The 12305-nt window shown below is 40.9% G+C and overlaps 1 long non-coding RNA gene across 1 annotated transcript; it reads right to left on the bottom strand.

The window, feature by feature from the left end:
• Positions 1-2541: 2541 nt before the first annotated feature.
• On the bottom strand, positions 2542-9477 carry LOC145860073 (uncharacterized). The gene is made up of 2 exons (XR_014380167.1): positions 8907-9477; positions 2542-8143 (listed from the first exon to the last, which is right to left on the bottom strand). It is a non-coding gene; the product is annotated as an uncharacterized LOC145860073 (long non-coding RNA).
• Between the last annotated feature and the right edge of the window lie 2828 nt (positions 9478-12305).

Below are 12305 nucleotides of genomic sequence, written 5' to 3' on the forward strand. Positions count from 1 at the left end.
GGGCTGTTCTTAGGCATGACGCATTGCGGTGGTTCGAGCCCTGAATGCTGATTGGCTGACAGCCGTGGTCTATCAGACCGTATACCACTTTTACTGCTCTAATTACATTGGTAACCAGTTTAGAATTTGCCTAGTTAAAGAAAGGTTCAATACATTTTTTTAAATAAATAAATAAATAATAATAATAATAATAATAATAATAATAATAATAGCAGTAAGGCACCTTGTGGGTTTGTGCTATATGGCCAATATACCACAGCTAAGGGCTGTGTCCAGGCACTCCGTGATGCGTCGTGCGTAGAACAGCCCTTAGCCGTGGTATATTGGCCATATACCACACCTCCTCGTGCGTTATTGCTTAAATAAATCCCTTTTGCGCATGTGCATAACTATAGATAAATCCGACAGGAGACTTTGAGTCATGAAAGTTGGAGAGAGGATCTCAAAATCTCTGAGCAAGAAACACTTGGATAAACTTTTTTTTTAAATGTTAGGCTATTTTCTGGCAATTGTGCCGTTATTATGTGCCAGATGTTAAGACTACAAACAGTTATAAAATGGCCCATTTCCCGAGGTTGACTTGTCATTTCAATAGGCATAAGCAGACGACAGACTATCTGGGTTTCTGATTGTAATTCAACTTTGCCATGGTTTGCTTAGATAGATGCAGGTAGCTTATAGCCTCTTATAGGCCTACTGTACATCTTCAGTTAGTCTACAGTAGCCTAGGCAAAATATATGTAAGATGATTTAGCAGCTTGCTTAGTTCAAATTAACAGACTCATTTATTGAACATGAATAGTTTGGCGATTTCAAGGTAAAAAGTGCTTATGTTTCCCAATAGCCTGCTGGAATAGGCTACTGAGGATGGGGTAGTAATTTTAATCACTGAATTAAATATTAATATGTATTGTAACGACCCTGGGTTCATAAGCGCGGAAATCGACTCTGCTGCTCGAGAATGCTTTTGCGGCACAGTCGATAGTGCGCCGGACTTCGGGCTTGAAGGTCGAGGGTTCGGAACCTGCTCCCTGCTGTTTCATTACAGTATATATACTGAATATGCTTGTCAACAACAGCCAGTGTTTATTTATTTTTATTTTTGTTTACCTAAAGCCTAATCTGACTGACTGTTACCGTCAATCTAATACTTTCTAACAACTGATCGGCAATTGCTATAGAGCTTTGATAACTTCCAATTGAATTAACTAAACATGGCCATTAACAGCCTGCCTCACTGCCTGATAGTCAACAGCTGCAGGTCACAGTGAAATATATTATTTTTTTAAGAGAAATGCCATGGTGGCCACAGTGCAACCCACTGTAGAAGTAGGCCAAAAACCCACAACCCATGACCAACACATTTTCACCCACGACATCAATTTCAAAGTAACCCAATTTTCAGGAAAAAATTCGATCATGGCAACCCTGTTTTTGCCCCATAGTTGTACAGGCCTCGGTTTTGTTGCTAAACAACCAACCAGAAGACTCTGTGGTATGTATTTGTTTTCAGATGGAGGGAAAACTGTACAAGTATGAAACTGTTCAGCTAAAGGTGTCTGACATTTTAGATAAACAGACAGCTACAGTGAGGGGAAAATTATTTGATCCCCTGATCCCCTGTGAAGTGAATGAAACAAGATGTTTAATTTTCACTTGGGCCATAGTAAGGTCAAATGAATTACAGTGAGGGGAAAAAAGTATTTGATCCCCTGCTGATTTTGTACATTTGCTCACTGACAAAGAAATGATCAGTCAATTTATAACATTTTTGACATGCGTTTCTCTGGATTTTTTTGTTGTTATTCTGTCTCTCACTGTTGAAATAAACCTACCATTAAAATTATAGACTGATGATTTCTTTGTCAGTGGGCAAACGTACAAAATCAGCAGGGGATCAAATACTTTTTTCCCTCACTGTAATTCATTTGACCTTACTATGGCCCAAGTGAAAATTAAACATCTTGTTTCATTCACTTCACAGGTAAATTCTTGAATTTAACTGTCAACTAGCCAGCAGATGCAACCCGCTTGCTTACAGCTGCACTAGGGTCGGACAGGCTTCCTGTTTAGATTAAGACACTGCGGAGCCGGGGGTAAGGTATGGCTCGGAAAACGTACCTCAATCCGAGGATGAGACATGCATTGTACTCCGAATTGTCCCATTATCCCAACTGTTAGACCAAGAAGATTGAACGACTGGTAGTGCAAATTAACCTGCTCAATCTTCTCTGTCGAGGAAGGGGGCAAAATGGGGGATTATGCCAAAAAAGGAGAAAGTGGGGGACAATAAGCAAGAACACACCCCTTCAACTGTAAATAATGCATAACTAAGTAGCCATGTGTTATGTTGCCATGACACAGCCCTAGGAACTGTAAATTACAAAGTACATTTAGATTAAGCTGGAAATTACTAGTTGAGTTTAGAATAAGCTTGAACCCCGCTTACAGCTATATTGTTTAAATGGTTTTGAATTATGATGCCCAACAGGTGACTCAATTAGTGACAGTTGCCTTGTGATTGAAAACTGGACACAAATGTAATTAATTAAACACCAATTTATTGAAGCTTGAACTCCACCATGACCGCTTGCAGCTTCGTGTTTAAATGTGTTTTTCATTATGGTGTCCAACAGGGAGCCACTGTGAATGAGTGATGGGTTCTTTGTGACCGAAAACTAGACACAAATGTAATTAATTAAACACCAATTTATCAAAGATAAATAATACTGCACATTTTCACATGAGGGAAACATTGAACATCAGGCCACACTAGATGCCATATCTGTACAAAATGTGGAAAACAACACAGTGAAAGAAATGACAGGATAATGTGTGCCCCATTTCTCTCATTTTGTGCACAAGTTTGTTTACATCCTTGTTAGTGAGCATTTCTCCTTTGCCAAGATAATCCATCCACCTGACAGTTGTGGCATATCAAGAAGCTGATTAAACAGCATGATCATTACACAGGTGCACCTTGTGCTGGAGAAAATAAAACACCACTCTAAAATGTGCAGTTTTGTCACAAAACACAATGCCACAGATGTCTCATGTTTTGAGGCAGTGTGCAGTTGGCATGCTAACTGCAGGAATGTCCACCAGAGCTGTTGCAAGATAACTGAATGTGCATTTCTCTACCATAAGCATTTCTCTATGCAGAATTTGGCAGTACCTCCAACCGGCCTCACAACCGCAGACCACATGTATGGCATCCTGTGGGCGAGCGGTTTGCAGATGTCAACGTTGTGAACAGAATGCCCAATGGTTGAGGTGGGGTTATGGTATGGGCAGGCATAAGCTACGGACAATGAACACAATTGCATTTTATCAATAGCAATTTGAATGTACAGAGATACAGTGACGAGATCCTGAGGCTCGTTGTCGTGCCATTCATCCGCCGCCATCACCTCATGTTTAATGCGCAGCCCCATGTCTCAAGGATCTGAACACAATTCCTGGAAGCTGAAAATGTCCCAGTTATTCCATGGCCTGCATACTCACCAGACATGTCACCCATTGAGCATGTTTGGGATGCTCTGGATTGACATATACGACAGTGTGTTCCAGTTCCTGTCAATATCCAGAAACTTCGCACAGCCATTGAAGAGGAGTGGGACAACATTCCACAGGCCACAATCAACAGCCTGATCAACTCTATGCGAAGGAGATGTTGCACTGCATGAGGCAAATGGTGGTCACACCAGAAACTGAATGGTTTTCTGATCCATGCACCTACTTTCTTTTTTTAAGGTATCTTGTGACCAACAGATGCATATCTGTATTCCCAGTCATGTGAAATCCATATATTAGGGCCTAATGAATTTATTTCAATTGACTGATTTCCTAATATGGACTGCAACTCAGTAAAATCTTAGAAATCGTTGTGTTTATGTTTTTGTTCAGTATAGTTGTTTTCATGAACTTACCAAGTGATGAAAAAAAATATATATTTAGAATGTTCGCCTAGAAGATAGATGTGACAATTGTCTGCTAGAGTACATTTCCATTTAAATATCTTGTGTCGATAAAAACAGATGGACGTAATGACGTCAGTGTCGAATAAAAATGTAGTGGTTGAAGTGTTTCCATTACCCATTTAGGCAAATTGCGACAGCCTGTGTGCACTCCCACCTACAGTGCACTTGGAAAGTATTCAGACCCCTAGACTTTTTCCACATTTTGGAACGTTACAGCCTTATTCAAAAATGTATTACATGTATTTCTTTCCTCATCAATCTACACACAATACCCCATAATGAGTAAGCAAAAACTGTTTTTTAGAAATTTTTGCAAATGTATAAAAAATATAAAACTGCAATATTACATTTACATAAGTATGCAGACACTTTACTCAGTACTTTGTTGAAGCACCTTTGGCAGCGATTACAGACGAGTTTTCTTGGGTATGACACTACAAGCTTGGCACACCTGTATTTGGGGAGTTTCTCCCATTCTTCTCTGCAGATCCTCTCAAGTTCTGTCAGGTTGGATGGGGAGTGTCGCTGCACAGCTATTTTCAGGTCTCTCCAGAAAACATATCACCATGGTGAAACTTGCACTCCTGTAGATCTGAAAAAATTGGATGGTGAAACATGCCAGCCAACCAGAAAAGCAAGGCGAAGCAATTCAGGCATTCTTGAAAGTCAGAACAATCCTTGTCCTGCAAAGAAAAATAATTTTTTAAGTAATTTTTTTTTTTTTTGCAAGCAGTAGGCATTTAGCGTTGTGAAATATGGTCTCTGATTTTGCACTAGCAGATATATGGAGAGTGCATAATCCACAGCTGAAAGAATATACTTTTTACTCCACTATGCACCAATTATTTTCAAAGATAAATTACATATTACTTTCATCACAGTTAGTGCATTTAATTCAGAAGGTGAAAGTTGTATATGTCTATGTCTGATCATCATGCAAATTTATACAAATTATCAAAATGTATAACTAATGTTCCAAATCATAAACGTATAACTAATGTTCCAAATCATGCCATAAGGTGGAGATTTAATCTCACTCTTTTAAGGATCAGCCCCTTTTTTTCCAATTTTGCCTAAAATGACCCAAATCTAACTGCCTGTAGCTCAGGCCCTGAAGCAAGGATATGCATATTCTTGGTACCATTTGAAAGAAAACGCTTTGACGTTTGTGGAAATGTGAAAGGAATGTAGGAAAATATAACACACTAGATCTGGTAAAAGATAATACAAAGAAAAAACCAAGTTGTTTTGTATTTTTTTGTACCATCATCTTTGAATTGCAAGAGAAAGGCCATAATGTATTATTCCAGCCCAGGCGCAATTTCGATTTGGCCACTAGATGGCAGCAGTGTATGTGCAATGTTTAGACTGATCCAATGAACCATTGCATTTCTGTTCAAAATGTTTTATCAAGACTGCCCAAATGTGGCTAATTTGTTTATTAATAACTTTTCATGTTCAAAACTGTGCACTCTCCTCAAACAATAGCATGGTGTTATTTCACTGTAATAGCTATTGTAAATTGGACAGTGCAGTTGGATTAACAAGAATTTAAGCTTTCTGCCAATATCAGATATGTCTATGTTCTGGGAAATGTTCTTGTTACTTACAACCTCATGCTAATCGCATTAGCTTATGTTAGCTCAACCTTCTTGCAGGGGACCCAATAATCCTGAAGAAGTTAATGTTTATTTCTGTAAGCAATTCAGGTCTGATTTACATAAATTTATCCTCCTCAGCAGTCTTAACTAAAAAAAATATTACCGAACTGGAGTCCACTTTATCCTTACTAATTTGTCAACAGCATAAAAGTTTATCCGCCGAGAAGGAGACAGAATTATTAAATCAATGTTACATTCCTCTATGAATTTCGAATTCATAGAGTCAGCCAAACTGATTATCTGGACGGTAATAAACCTAGCCTCCTCTTAGCTAGTAAATTACGCAATAATGATAGTTTTGCTGACATTATTTCCATTCAGTCTGATGATGGTGTTCTCTTTCAAGATTCACCATCAGTCAATTTACAATAAAAAAAGATTATATGAAAAAGAATACACTTCTGATGTACAAAATACCTTTTTCAAGGGCTTGAATCTACTGCAACTCTCCTCCAATGATGCACCTATAATGCTCAATGAACTGCACGATGCATTAAAAGACATGAACCAAGGTAAATCCACTGGATGGGATGGCATCCCACAGGAATTCTATTTAACCTTTTGGTCTGAACTTTGCCCGATATTATTAGAAATGGTACAAACATCTCTTAAAATGGGGGTTTTCAATAGATATTAATACTGCAATTATCTCTGTTAAATAAAAAAGGTAAAGACCCAACTCTCTGTTCAAGTCATAGGCCTCTCTTCCTCAGATTTTAGCCAAACGTCTTGACATTTTTTTATCCAAAATAGTTAACCCAGATCAAACAGGTTTTGTCAAACATACTGTAGATTGGCGTCAGACAATCTGAGACGTCTCCTCCCGACATTATGTATTCAAAAGTATGTGGACACCCCTTCAAATTAGTGGATTCTGCTAAAATAGCCACACCCGTTGCTGACAGGTTTATAAAATCAAAAACACAACCATGCAAACTCCATAGACAAACATTGGCAGTGGAATGGCCTTAATGAAGAGCTCAGTGACTTGGCACCGTCATAGGATGCCACCTTTCCATCAAGTCAGTTCATCAAGTTTCTGCCCTGCTAGAGCTGCCCCGGAAAACTGTAAGTGCTGTTATTGTGAAGTTGAAACGTCTAGGAGCAACAACGGCTAAGCTGCGAAGTGGTTGGCCACACAAGCTCACAGAACGGGACCGCCGAGTGCTGAAAGGCGTAGCACGTAAAAATCGTCTGTCTTCGGTTGCAACACTCACTACCAACTTCCACACTGCCTCTGGAAGCAACGTCAGCACAATAATTGTTTGTCGGGAGCTTCATGAAATGAGTTTCCATGGCCGAGCAGCCACAAGCCTAAGATCACCATGCACAATGCCATGCGTCGGCTCAAATGGTGTAAAGCTCGCCACCATTGGATTCTGAAGCAGTGGAAACTGGGAAGTCTGTCACACCCTGATCTGTTTCACCTGTCCATGTGATTGTCTCCACCCACCTCCAGGTGCCGCCCATCTTATCCTTTGTATTTATACCTCTGTTCTCTGTTTGTTCATTGCCAGTTCATCTTGTTTGTCAAGTCAACTAGCATTTTTGTTCTCAGCTCCTGCTTTTCCCAGTCTCTTTTTCTCACCCTCCTGGCTTTGACCCTTGCCTGTCCTGACTCTGAGCCGCCTGCCTGACCACTCTGCCTGCCCCTGACCCTGAGCCTGCTTGCCGACCTGTACCTTTGCCCCACCTCTGGATTCTTGACCTCTGCCTACCCTGAGTCTGCCTGCTGTCCGGTACCGTTGCCCCACCTCTAGTTTACTGACCCCTGCCTGCCTCGACCTGTCTATTGCCTGCCCCTGTTGGAATATTAAAACATTGTTAAGTCGACGTGTCTTCATCTGGGTCTTACCTTGATTCCTGATGAACTCGCCAAGGCTGTCCAACGTCCAGCCTCCTATTTGCCGTATCCCTGGAGCCTTTAGCTCCAATAATACGTCAATATCAAGGTAAAGGACAAATAGTAAGGACACCTAGAGCACCAGAGAGACAGTGTGACAGTACCCCCTCCCCAGCGTGTTCGGCTCCAGCTGCAGGACGCCAACCACAGGGACGATCCCGGGGAACAGGAGCGGATCGGTCGCCTCTGCTGAGGCGCAGAAACCTGATGAACCGGCTGAGGCTGACGAGCCGGCTGAGACCTCCCCAGTTGCCTCGGTCGAGGCACGGGAATCCGTCAAACCCACCTGCTGAGGCCTCCCAGGTAGCTCTGGCCCAGACACCCGGACCCAATCATCATCAATCATGTCAATGCGGAGTTATACGGAGCCCTCTGCACAGCGATGCTGTACGGAGCTTGTTTTGGTCTCTGCATGCCTCCAGAGGTTCCACAATTACGTCACACCCTCCATATGGAGACTCTGACCACATTTTCGGATCAAGCATATACTGGCTTTTAAAGGCGCTGCATGGTCAATCCAATGTCTGAAGTGGCCGTACAGCATTTACTGCAGATGCCAGGACTTTCATACTTCTTGCACTTAGCAGAGCAGGGCAGAGCTGTTGTGAAGGAAGTTGTCAAGGAAGTGAGTTTGTGTTTATACTGGACCTCCCGCCCCCACCTAATGTCAACCAATCATGTCAATGCGGAGCTAGAGACCCCTTTCCAGTACACAACACACTGACATCACCCACAGATGTGCACGACTCTTGGCTGCAGTAAGAAAGCCATCGCCATCTGTGCCCATTCAACATAGCCTAGATTTATGTTTTTATTACTTCTAAACAAAATCACTTTTTGGGGTTCTCATATGCTTACAATGATGTGTTGATTCTTACTTGAACAGTCGCTAAGATTATATTTGGCTGTGATCTCTGCAAAATAACTATTTTGGATGCAGACGTTGTTAGCTTGAATGCTAACACTCATTAATATAGGCTGTAGCAAAAGCTAGCCAAAGAGCCATTTTACTGGTTGAAGTTGAAGTGTTTAAAAGTATAATGCAGTTGATTTGTGATGATGACACAAACATTATATTAAGCAGGATATTTATACAAGCCTTAAAATCCAATTATAATTCGAAAGTAATGTGAAATGCACTCATAAGCAACATGTAAATTGAGGCATTTTTCCTGGCATTCTATAAGAACTCCCCATATTCTGTCACCAACTTGTGTGCATTGCCCTCGTGCATCAATGTTTGCAAAGACAGAAAGGGGTCTATATGGAGCCCTGCACATTGTTTCAAAATTTGAGAGGCTTATGGCGATTCACACCTTCCGACCACATTTTCGGATCAAGCATAAATGGGCTTTTACTCACCTGCTTCTCTCTGTCCGCTCTTCATGCGCGTCTATTCCGCCGTCAGTCTTTTTACACTGAACAAAAATATCAACGCAACATGTAAAGTGTTGGTCCCATGTTTCATGAGCTGAAATAAAAAATCCCAGAAAATTTCCAGACGCACAAAAAGCTTATTTCTCTCAAATTTTGTGCACAAATTTGTTTAGATCCCTGTTTGTGAGCATTTCTCCTTTGCCAAGATAATCCATCCACGTGACAGGTGTGGCATATCAAGAGGTTGATCATTAAACAGGTGCACATCATGATCATTAAACAGGTGCGCTTAGTGCTGGGGACTATAAAAGGCCACATTAAAATGTGTAGTTTTGTCACACAACACAATGCCACAGATGTCTCAAGTTTTGGGGGAGGGTGCAATTGGCATGCTGACTGCAGGAATGTCTACCAGAGCTGTTGCCAGAGAATTCAATGTTCATTTCTCTACCATAAGCCGTTGTAGAGAATTTGGCAGTACGTCCAACCGGCCTCACAACCGTGTAACCACGCCAGCCCAGGACCTTCGCATCTGGCTTCTACATCTGCAGGATTTTTTGAGGTGAGGGTGGAGGGTGCTCAGGAGTATTTATTTCTGTAATAAAGCCCTCTTGTGGATAAAAACAATCTACCCCCCCCCCCCCCCCCTAAAAAAACAATGTCTGTGGATGTGGAAATTAAGGCCGGTCCGGAACTGCACCAAAAAAAGACGTTGGCTCGTGCTTACTGGGGTGTAGCCTACCATGTCGGCCCACAATGGATTTTTATGAATGCCCATCCATGTGGTAGGCCCACCATTTGTAAAACAGGCCATTGCATTGGCTTTATTAGTCCTGATTCCTGTGACTAATCAATTTGGCCATTTAAGCTCTGAATATCAGCTAGTAGCTAACCAACTTTATTAGGAGTTATCGTTGTACCAGTACCCCCTGTATATAGCCTCGCTATTATTATTTTACTGCTGCTCTTTAATTATTTGTAACTTTTATTTTTGATTTATCTATTTTACTTAACACTTATTTTTCTTAACTGCATTATTGTAAGTAAGCATTTCACTGTAATGTCTACACCGGTTATATTTGGCGCATGTGACAAATAAAATTAGATTTTATTTACAATACTTTTACACAGTATTTTGTTTTTTGCTATGATCAGCTTGTCAAAAATGTACAGATACAAACTCAAAACCACTGATCATGACAATGGGGTGAAACTCCTGGACAACAGTTGTGATTTTCCATTTTACTTTGACCTGTCCAGTTTTTAGGATTTGCTGTTTGTTAACATGACAGCAATTTTTTTTATTTGATTGAGCAACATGATGGAAAAAGTGTCAGTTTCATTACATTGTCATTCATTTTATCTCCAGCCTGTAGGCTACAGAAAAGGCCACATACTCTTTCTACCATATCCTATATCTGCTACATTATTTATGTTAGATACATTTTTGACGGAACGTTGGTGGAGCGTGTGGTGGTTAATTTCTGTATTACCAAATGAGGAGAGACAAACTTCACACACCAGTCAGAGTTATACTTAAACTACATCTTTAATAATAAGAGCTTTGCAATAGCAATGACTTTCAACGATTCCCTATTTCTAATGAACCGTTGAGAGTGACAACACAAAAGTACAAAGATCTTTTATATCCAAGATACACCCCTCTCAACCTACATGGTCACAAGGTTAAGATTTGTATGAAAGATATCTATAATACATAGCATACAGCATCTGCTATGTCAACAGTTTTCATTGTATAGACCAGTGTCTGGTCCTCCTACTCCAAACTGGAACTGTCTCTTCCTGGTACGGTATAGAACAAAAACACCAACTCATCCAATGGCATAACTCAATTGTAAATTCTAGATACTCCAATCTCAAGTAAAACCCCTTCTTGACCCCACTCCTGGACAAGCTCACTGAGCGGAGTGAGTCTCTAGGTCATACACTATCCCAGGATAAGTGCAACATCAGAGAGGACATTCAATGGTTCCAGACACTGCCATACACCTCCCCCCAATGCCAAAGGAGGGAGTGACTTGCGCACAGACATTGTGGAGACAAGTAATTGGTTCCCCATTAATCACGCCATCCCTTCACATGGTTTAAGAATAGGTAAAGACACATTCACATATGAATACAATGTTCCATCCTGTCCTATTCCCTTTCTGATATTCTGCATAGCACCAAGGACATGTGAAAGACAAGCCTGACCTCTCCCCTCTCTGGGCCCCAAGTGACTGAGCCCCAGCCGAGGGAAGAACTGCACCCCTGCCCCAGTCATGTGAAGTCCATAGATTAGGGCCTAATTAATTCATTTAAATTGACTGATCTCCTTTTATGAACTGTAACTCAGAAAAATCTTTGAAATTGTTGCAAGTTGCGTTTATGTTTTTGTTCAGTATAAATATAATTTAGCCATGATGGCGAGTGCCGATGCAGACCAAGACCCTGATGAGTCATTGGATTTGTACGTGTTACATTAGAGAAACGAGCAAAGCGAGCCATGTTGATATATTGTATCATTTCATCGCCTAGTATAACCAAGAGCACAGACCAGTCTGAGTAGACTTTGTAAGTTCACTGTCAAGCAGCCTCTGAGTGTCAGAGAGTGAAAATGGAGCACCGATTTACGACAGGGACGCTTGCAGCTTTACAGCAAAGAATGGCTTTTCTCTAGCCTAAACCATGCTTCGGGACGTTTTAAACTAATCCTGGGTCGCTAATTATTGATTTGATAACAAACAACGTTGTTTAGTCATGTTACCTAGCTATCTAACAACTTGGTAACTTGACAGTAGGTTTAGGCAAATTTGATTGGCACAGGAAGAAAGACAGAGCGTCTGCTACTCAAGAGATGTGATTCAAAGGTAGGATTCATATAGGCCTAATATAAGCTTAAACTATATAAAAACTTGATTTATTTATTGCGCTCCTTCAATTCTGATTGGTGCCTAACGAGAGACAGAGAGGTGTGTGTGTGTTTATGAAAGTGAGGTAGACAGAGGGAGTGTGTGATGAAGGGAGGAGGGAGAGTGTCTGTGTTAACTGAAGCGTAAAGCTTTCATTCAGTGTTTTCCCCTTACTGACACAGTGACATGCAGATCATTATGCTTGTATATTCCTTCCTCCCATTCCTCCAGCCAAATCACACGTAGGACTTTGCAGAAATGAGCAAATCACCCATTCTATGCAGTATCATATTTACTGAACAGTGTGAAGTTAAATTCAATGTGTTGTATTGAGTAGAAGTGTACATTTCAGTGACCAGGTTTTTTGAGAACGTTTAGAAAACGTGAACAAGCGGCCGGGGCGAACAAGATACTAGGCCAATTTTTTTTTCTTCACTGTGGTATTTGCGATACTATTCGGTATCGTTTGTAA

Source organism: Salmo salar, chromosome 13, assembly GCF_965601325.2.
Source record: "Salmo salar chromosome 13, fSalSal1, whole genome shotgun sequence".
Classification (NCBI taxonomy): Eukaryota; Metazoa; Chordata; class Actinopteri; order Salmoniformes; family Salmonidae; genus Salmo; species Salmo salar.